The sequence below is a fragment of the Neophocaena asiaeorientalis genome, unplaced genomic scaffold (genome assembly GCF_003031525.2).
Source record: "Neophocaena asiaeorientalis asiaeorientalis breed wild unplaced genomic scaffold, Neophocaena_asiaeorientalis_V1.1 scaffold248, whole genome shotgun sequence".
NCBI classification, from domain to species: Eukaryota; Metazoa; Chordata; class Mammalia; order Artiodactyla; family Phocoenidae; genus Neophocaena; species Neophocaena asiaeorientalis.
Window position 1 is genome coordinate 1,278,592 of NW_020185320.1, and position 7,976 is coordinate 1,286,567.

Consider the following 7,976-nt stretch of genomic DNA (forward strand, 5'->3'; position numbering starts at 1 on the left):
CTGGGAAACAACTTAGAGGATATTATCACATTGGTTCAACAAAGTCTTTGTGAAGATATCCCTTTCTGCATCAGGGTTGGACTGGGCACTGCCTGACTCCAACTGGCTGGACACCCATGGAGTAAATCATACCTCCTCTAAGATCCTATGAGCCAAACATTTCTGCTCCTATGCTATACCAGAGCCTTAAAAGGGTCTTGGCCACCAGAGGGTATGTGTTCTGAGATCAGCAACATATTTTAAAGTGATACAGATACTCTCTCTATCAAGGAGATCATATCATTTATCTATCTCCCAGTGAGATTGCAAACTTCCATATAAAAGTATAAAAAGAATTTCGAATTTACATGTTTCATCTCCTTAACTGCAGGAAGTCATTTCTCCTCAAGAATTTTCGGGAAGAATCAGGGGTGTTTTCACTAGCCAGTGGGTCTGCCGTTATTTATAGCTAGCCACTACAAACAGTCAGGCCAAAACCCCACAGCTTCAAGCCTCAAAAATCTCTCAGAGGCATCACTCTGAGATGGAACTCTTCTCCTAACACATGTGCTCCAAACTGGGTAATCAGTCAGTTGTCAGGCTCCCAAGAGATGGCACTGATGCTTGTGCAACATGTAGAGACTATTCTTTCTGTATTATACTCAGAGAAAGTGTCCCACAATAAACTTGCTTGAGTCCTAAAGTCAGCCATTTGTTGCAATTATTAACACATACACTTTCTCCTGGGATGCACAAACCAAGGTTTGACCTCTGCATTGTTGCTGGAACCTCTTCAAGATGGAGTGCTGTTCCTGAGCATGACCTAACCTGCCAGACATCCTCCTGTCTTCCAATGAATTGTTTCTCACGGTTTTGGTCATGCTCTCAATAGTCTAAGACTTCCACTGAGGTCCTCACCCTCGATTTGCCCAAAATGTCTGTCTGAACCCTTACTGAATGGTGGGGTTTCCATCTTTTCCCCCAGAAAGTACTCAGCTTACGTAAATAGTTCAAAGGTGAGGAGGTGTGTCTCCTAATTCCACCCAACAGAGTCTGTTTCAAACCCAGATAACAAGGTCTCCGTCCGAGGCCTCCGTCGCTGCGAGACTCGAGGCTTCACTCCTGTCTCTTTAAATGGTGGGGCCAATGGGCCGCCCCGGAAGCTGCTACGGGGGTGGCCCCGCGCTCCGCTATTGAGAGGCGAACCAAAATGGCAGCGGCTTTGATTCTGTGAGGAAGACGGAAGAGGTGATGAAAGAGGCGGCGGCAGCAGCGGAAGGAAAGGGACTCCCAGTAGTGAAGAGCGCTTGTAAGCCAGGGGGCTCTCGGACTCTCCCGCGTAGTGGTGGCAGCTGCAGCAGGACCAGGTGCCGGTCGGCTTCGGACATTCGAAGCAGGGGAGCGGAGCGCAGTCCCCGGCTGCGGAGGCAGGGCCAGGTATAAGGAAGGAAAACGTGGCGGCGGCGGCCTGAGGAGGAGGCGGCGCGGGAAGCAGCTTCACAGAGATAATGGCGGAGGCAGGAGCAGGGCAGTGAACGGCGCCGCGAGTTCCTAGCGCGGCGGGGCGGGAGGCTGCGAAGCGCTGCACGGCCCCCTCGGGCGGCCGGGTTCGCTGGGCCTGGACAATAGCGCCGAGGAGCCGGAGGCGAGGAAGGCGGGGGCCAGAGCTCAGGCCCAGCGGTGGGCCATGAGGCTAGCAGCACGGCCTTGGGGCGGCCAGCGGCGGCAGTGAGGCCGGGGAGCCCTCCGCTCGTGGGTGTCCTCTCGCCTCGGCTCCCGCCTTCCCCGGACCCCCTTCCCGGGCGACTCCGGCGGGGCCTTTGCCCCGGCCCCCGGGCGGCACGATGACCGACACCCGGCGGCGGGTGAAGGTTTACACACTCAACGAGGACCGGCAGTGGGACGACCGGGGCACCGGGCATGTGTCGTCAGGCTACGTGGAGCGGCTGAAGGGCATGTCCCTGCTTGTCAGGGCCGAGAGCGACGGTTCTCTACTTTTAGAGTCCAAAATAAATCCTAATACTGTATACCAGAAACAACAGGACACTTTGATTGTGTGGTCTGAAGCAGAAAATTATGACTTGGCCCTTAGCTTTCAAGAAAAAGCTGGATGTGATGAAATTTGGGAGAAAATATGTCAGGTTCAAGGAAAGGACCCATCAGTGGACATCAGTCAGGACCTTGTAGATGAGTCTGAAGAGGAGCGTTTCGATGATATGTCATCACCAGGTTTAGAATTGCCATCTTGTGAATTAAGTCGCCTTGAGGAAATTGCAGAACTTGTGGCATCATCTTTACCTTCCCCCCTGCGTCGTGAAAAACTTGCACTAACACTGGGAAATGAGGATTACATTAAAAAGCTCTTAGAGCTTTTTCATGTGTGTGAGGATTTGGAAAATATTGAAGGACTGCACCACTTGTATGAAATTATCAAAGGCATCTTCCTCTTGAATCAAACTGCTCTTTTTGAAGTTATGTTCTCTGAGGAATGTATAATGGACGTCATTGGATGCTTAGAATATGATCCTGCTTTATCACAACCACGAAAACATAGGGAATTTCTAACAAAAACAGCCAAGTTTAAAGAAGTGATTCCCATATCAGATCCTGAGCTGAAACAAAAAATTCATCAGACATACAGAGTTCAGTATATACAAGACATGGTTCTACCTACCCCTTCAGTCTTTGAAGAAAATATGTTATCAACACTTCACTCTTTTATCTTTTTCAATAAGGTAGAAATTGTTGGTATGTTACAGAAAGATGAAAAATTTCTGACAGATTTGTTTGCACAGCTAACAGATGAAGCAACAGATGAGGAAAAAAGACAGGAATTGGTTAACTTTTTAAAAGAATTTTGTGCATTCTCCCAAACGCTACAACCTCAAAACAGAGATGCTTTTTTCAAGACTTTGTCAAACATGGGTATATTACCAGCTTTAGAAGTCATCCTTGGCATGGATGATACACAGGTGCGAAGTGCTGCTACTGATATATTATCATACTTGGTTGAATATAATCCATCCATGGTACGAGAGTTTGTCATGCAGGAGGCACAACAGAATGATGATGATATTTTGCTCATCAATCTCATTATAGAACATATGATTTGTGATACAGACCCTGAACATGGAGGAGCAGTCCAGCTTATGGGCCTCCTTCGAACATTAGTTGACCCAGAAAACATGTTAGCTACTGCCAATAAAACAGAAAAGACTGAATTTCTGGGTTTCTTCTACAAGCACTGTATGCATGTCCTTACTGCTCCCTTACTGGCAAATACAACAGAAGACAAACCTAGCAAAGATGATTTTCAGACTGCCCAGTTGTTGGCACTTGTATTGGAATTGTTAACATTTTGTGTGGAGCACCATACCTACCACATAAAGAACTACATTATTAATAAGGACATTCTCCGGAGAGTGTTAGTTCTTATGGCCTCGAAGCATGCTTTCTTGGCATTATGTGCTCTTCGTTTTAAGAGAAAGATTATTGGATTAAAAGATGAGTTTTACAACCGCTATATAATGAAAAGTTTTTTGTTTGAACCAGTAGTCAAAGCATTTCTCAACAATGGATCCCGCTACAATCTGATGAACTCTGCCATAATAGAAATGTTTGAATTTATTAGAGTGGAAGATATAAAATCATTAATTGATCATGTAATTGAAATTTACTGGAAAGCGTTGGAAGATGTAGATTATGTACAAACATTTAAAGGATTGAAACTGAGATTTGAACAACAAAGAGAAAGGCAAGATAATCCCAAACTTGACAGTATGCGTTCCATTTTGAGGAATCATAGATATCGAAGAGACGCCAGAACAAGAGAAGATGTAGAGGAGATGTGGTTCAACACAGATGAAGATGACATGGAAGATGGAGAAGCTGTCGTGTCTCCATCTGACAAAACTAAGAATGATGATGACATTATGGATCCAATAAGTAAATTCATGGAGAGGAAGAAATTAAAAGAAAGTGAGGAAAAGGAGGTGCTTCTGAAAACGAATCTTTCTGGTCGGCAGAGCCCAAGTTTCAAGCTTTCCCTCTCTAGTGGAACAAAGACTACCCTCTCCAGCCAGTCACCTGCAACAAATCTGCCTGGTTCTCCAGGCTCACCTGGATCCCCAGGATCTCCAGGCTCTCCTGGATCCATCCCTGAAAATACATCTCAGATGGCAGCTATTACTACCAAGGGAGGCCTCGTGGGTCTGGTAGATTATCCTGATGAGGAGGAGGATGATGATGAGGATGAAGACAAGGAAGACACGCTCCCTTTGTCAAAGAAAGCAAAGTTTGAGTCATAATGGCAACTGCCTGTGATCAGTACCTGTTGAGAAAACTGGTTCTCTACCCCTCCCCACTACAGAATCTATAACAAAGCAGTGGCCTCTTGTGAATGACTGACACAGCTCAGCTAGCACACTTGACTTCTGCTCATGAAGTGCCAGTTCAGTGGAGCAGGAGGAGGGGATAATTATACATTTAGGGGGAAGACTTACACCTTCGAGGTCTAAGCTTGGACCACACATTGCCCTTTTCTCAGGGAAGGAAATGGAAACGAAAAGCCAACAGGGCAGGGGTTTTGAAAGTGGAACTCTGGATTGACTGGTCAATTGCTACAATCAGAATATGCTTTCTCAGACCATGTTTGAGACTCAGAAGAATAGGCTTTTCTGCCCTAATTCTTCACAAGTTAAGAATGCCAGCAGTTTCTTTGTATAAAGAGACCTGCCTTTAAAATCGTACATTCTGAACATTTTAGTCAAGCTACAGCAGGTTTGGAAAAACCTCTTTGGGGGAGGGGCGAATATGAAGTTTCCTCTTTTTTATCTATTCCCTTTGCCCTTCAAACTGCAGATTTTTTTTTAAAGTGGGGATTTGTCCCTACTTGATTAAAGATTGAGTGGAATTCTAGATGTGGTCATTTGTGTCATAAATTTTTTTGCTTCATTTTGTTTTTGATTTTTTTTTTCTCCTGAGTGTATGCTTAGTTGTTGAGTATATATATTTGGGACCATTAAAAACTTTTTTGATGTAATATAACCTAACGTTGTGCTGGTAAAAACCAAAACAAAAAAAACCCAGATAACACAACTTGCTACCCTTCTTTTTATTTCTAACACTTTTCTCCAACAGGCGTCAATAACAGAGATGCATAAACTGAATCTAGGTTATTGTTAAGGAATTATTTTAGACATAAATATGGAATCTCCTGGTGGTATGGTCATTTTAACAATATTAATTCTACCAATCCACAAACATGGTATATCTTTCCATCTGTTTGTGTCATCTTCAATTTCTTTCATTGGTGTCTTATAGGTTTCTGAATACAGGTCTTTTACCTGCTTAGGTAGGTTTATTCCTAGGTATTTTATACTTTTTGATGTGATGGTAAATGGGATTGTTTCCTTAATTTCTCTTTCTGATAGTTTGTTAGTGTATAGAAATGGAACAGATTTCTATATATTAATTTTGTATCCTGCAACTTTAGAAAATTCATTGATGAGCTCTAATAGTTTTCTGTTGGCATCTTTAGAATTTTCTATGTAGAGTATTATGTCATTTGCAAGCAGTGACAATTTTACTTCATCCTTTCCAATTTTGATTCCTTTTATTTCTTTTACTTGCCTAATTGTTGTGGCTAGGATTTCCAATACTATGTTGAATAAAAGTGGCGAGAGTGGGTATCCTTGTCTTGTTCGTGATCTTAGAGGAAATGCTTTCAGCTTTCACCACTGAGTATAACGCTAGCTGTGTGTCTGTCATATATGGCCTTTATTATGTTGAAATATGTTTCCTCTGTGCCCACTTTCTGGAGAGTTTTTATCATAAATCGATGTTGAATTCTGTCAGAAGCTTTTTCTGCATCTACTGAGATGATCATACAGTTTTTATTCTTCAATTTGTTAATGTGGTGTATCACATTGATTGCTTTGTGAATATTGAAAGATCCTTGCATCTCTGGGATAAATTCCACTTGATCATGTTGTAGGATCCTTTTAGTGTATTGTTGCATTCAGTTTGCCAGTATTTTGTTGAGGATTTTTGCACCTACGTTCATCAGTGATATTGGCATGTAACTTTCTGGGGGGGGGGGCATGTAATTTTTTGTGTGTGATACCTTTGTCTGATTTTGGTATCTGGCTGGGTGATGCTGGCCTCATAGAATGAATTCGAAACTGCTCCTTCCTCTGCAGTGTTTTGCAGGAGTTGCAAAAGGATAGGTGTTAACTCTAAATGTTTGGCAGAATTCACCTGTGAACCATCTAGTCTTGGACTTTGTTTATTGGGAGTTTTTAAATTACTGATTCAATTTCATTACTTGTAATTGGTCTGTTCATATTTTCTATTTCTTCCTGGTTCAGTCTTGGGAGATTGTACCTTTCTAAGAATTTGTCCATTTCTTCTAGGTTGTCTAGAAGACAACATACAGTTGTAGGTAGTAGTCTCATATAATCCTTTGTATTTCTGTGGTTTTGATTGTAACTGCTTTTTTATCTCTGATTTTATTGATTTGGGCCCTCTCCCATTTTTTATTGAAGAGTCCGGCTAAAGGTTTATCAAATTTGTTTATCTTTTCAAAGAACCAGCTTTTAGTTTCATTGATATTCTCTATGTTTTTTTTTTAGTCTCTATTCATTTCTTTCTGCTCTGATCTTTATGATTTCTTTCCTTCTACTAAATTTGGGTTTTGTTTGTTCTTCTTTCTCTAGTTCTTTTAGGTGAAAGGTTATGTTCTATAATTGAGATTCTTCTTGTTTCCTGAGGTAAGCTTGTTATCACTGTAAACTTCCCTTTTAGAACTACTTTTACTACATCCCATAGGTTTTAGATTATCCTGTTCTTTTATTTGTCTCTAGACACTTTTTTATTTCCTCTTTGATTTCTTCAGTCATCCATTGGTTGTTTAGTAACATATTGTTTAGCCTTCACGTGTTTGTGTTTTTTGCAGTTTTTTTCTTGTAGTTTATTTCTAGTCTCATAGCATTGTGGTCATAAAAGATGTTTGATATGATTTCAATTTTCTTAAATTTACCAACGCTTGTTTTCTTGGTCTGTGATCTATCCTGGAGAATTTTCCATGTGCATTTGAACGGGATGTGTATTTGGCTGCTTTTGGATAGTGCTCTATGTCAATCCATTTGGTCTAATGTATCATTTAAGCTAGTGTTTCCTTATTGATTTTTTGTCTGAATAATTTGTCCATTGATGTAAGTGAGGTGTTAAAGTTCCCCACTATTTTTGTGTTACTATTGATTTCTCCTTTTATGTACATTACTATTAGTCATATATATTTAGGGTCTCCTATGTTGGTTGCATAAATATTTACAATTGTTATATCTTCTTCTTGGATTGATCCCTTCATCATTATGTAGTGTACTTCTTTGTCTCTTGCCTTTATTTTAAAGTCGATTTTGTTTGATATAAGTATTGCTACTCTGGCTTTCTTTTGATTTCCATTTGCATGGAATACCTTTTTCCATCCTCTCACTTTCATTCTATGTGTGTCTTTAGATCTGAAGAGAGTCTCTTGTAGGCAACATATATATAGGTCTTCTTTTTGCATCCAGTCAGTCACTCTGTATCTTTTGATTGGAACATTTGTTCCATTTACACGTAAGGTAATTACTGATATATATGTTCTTATTGCCATTTTGTTAATTGTTTGGGGGTTGTTTTAGTAGTTTCCTTTTTTTTCCTTTTCCTTTGTTCTCTTGTGATTTGATGATTATCTTTAGTGTTAAGTTTGGATTCCTTTTTCTTTTTGTATTTCTTTTTTTTTTAACATCTTTATTGGAGTATAATTGCTTTACAACAGTGAACAGTCCATTTTCTCCACACCCTCCCCAGAATTTACTGTTTGTAGATTTTTTGGTGAGAGCCATTCTGACCGTTGTGAGGTGATACCTCATTGTGGTTTTGATTTGCATTTCTCTAAAGATTAGTGATGTTGAGCATCCTTTCATGTGTTTGTTGGCAATCTGCACATCTTC

General features: G+C 41.0%; 1 pseudogene; it reads left to right on the plus strand.

Moving 5' to 3' along the window:
• The first annotated feature begins 1,745 nt into the window (after positions 1-1,745).
• On the plus strand, positions 1,746-4,337 carry LOC112392157 (serine/threonine-protein phosphatase 4 regulatory subunit 3A pseudogene; annotated as a pseudogene).
• Positions 4,338-7,976: the final 3,639 nt, after the last annotated feature.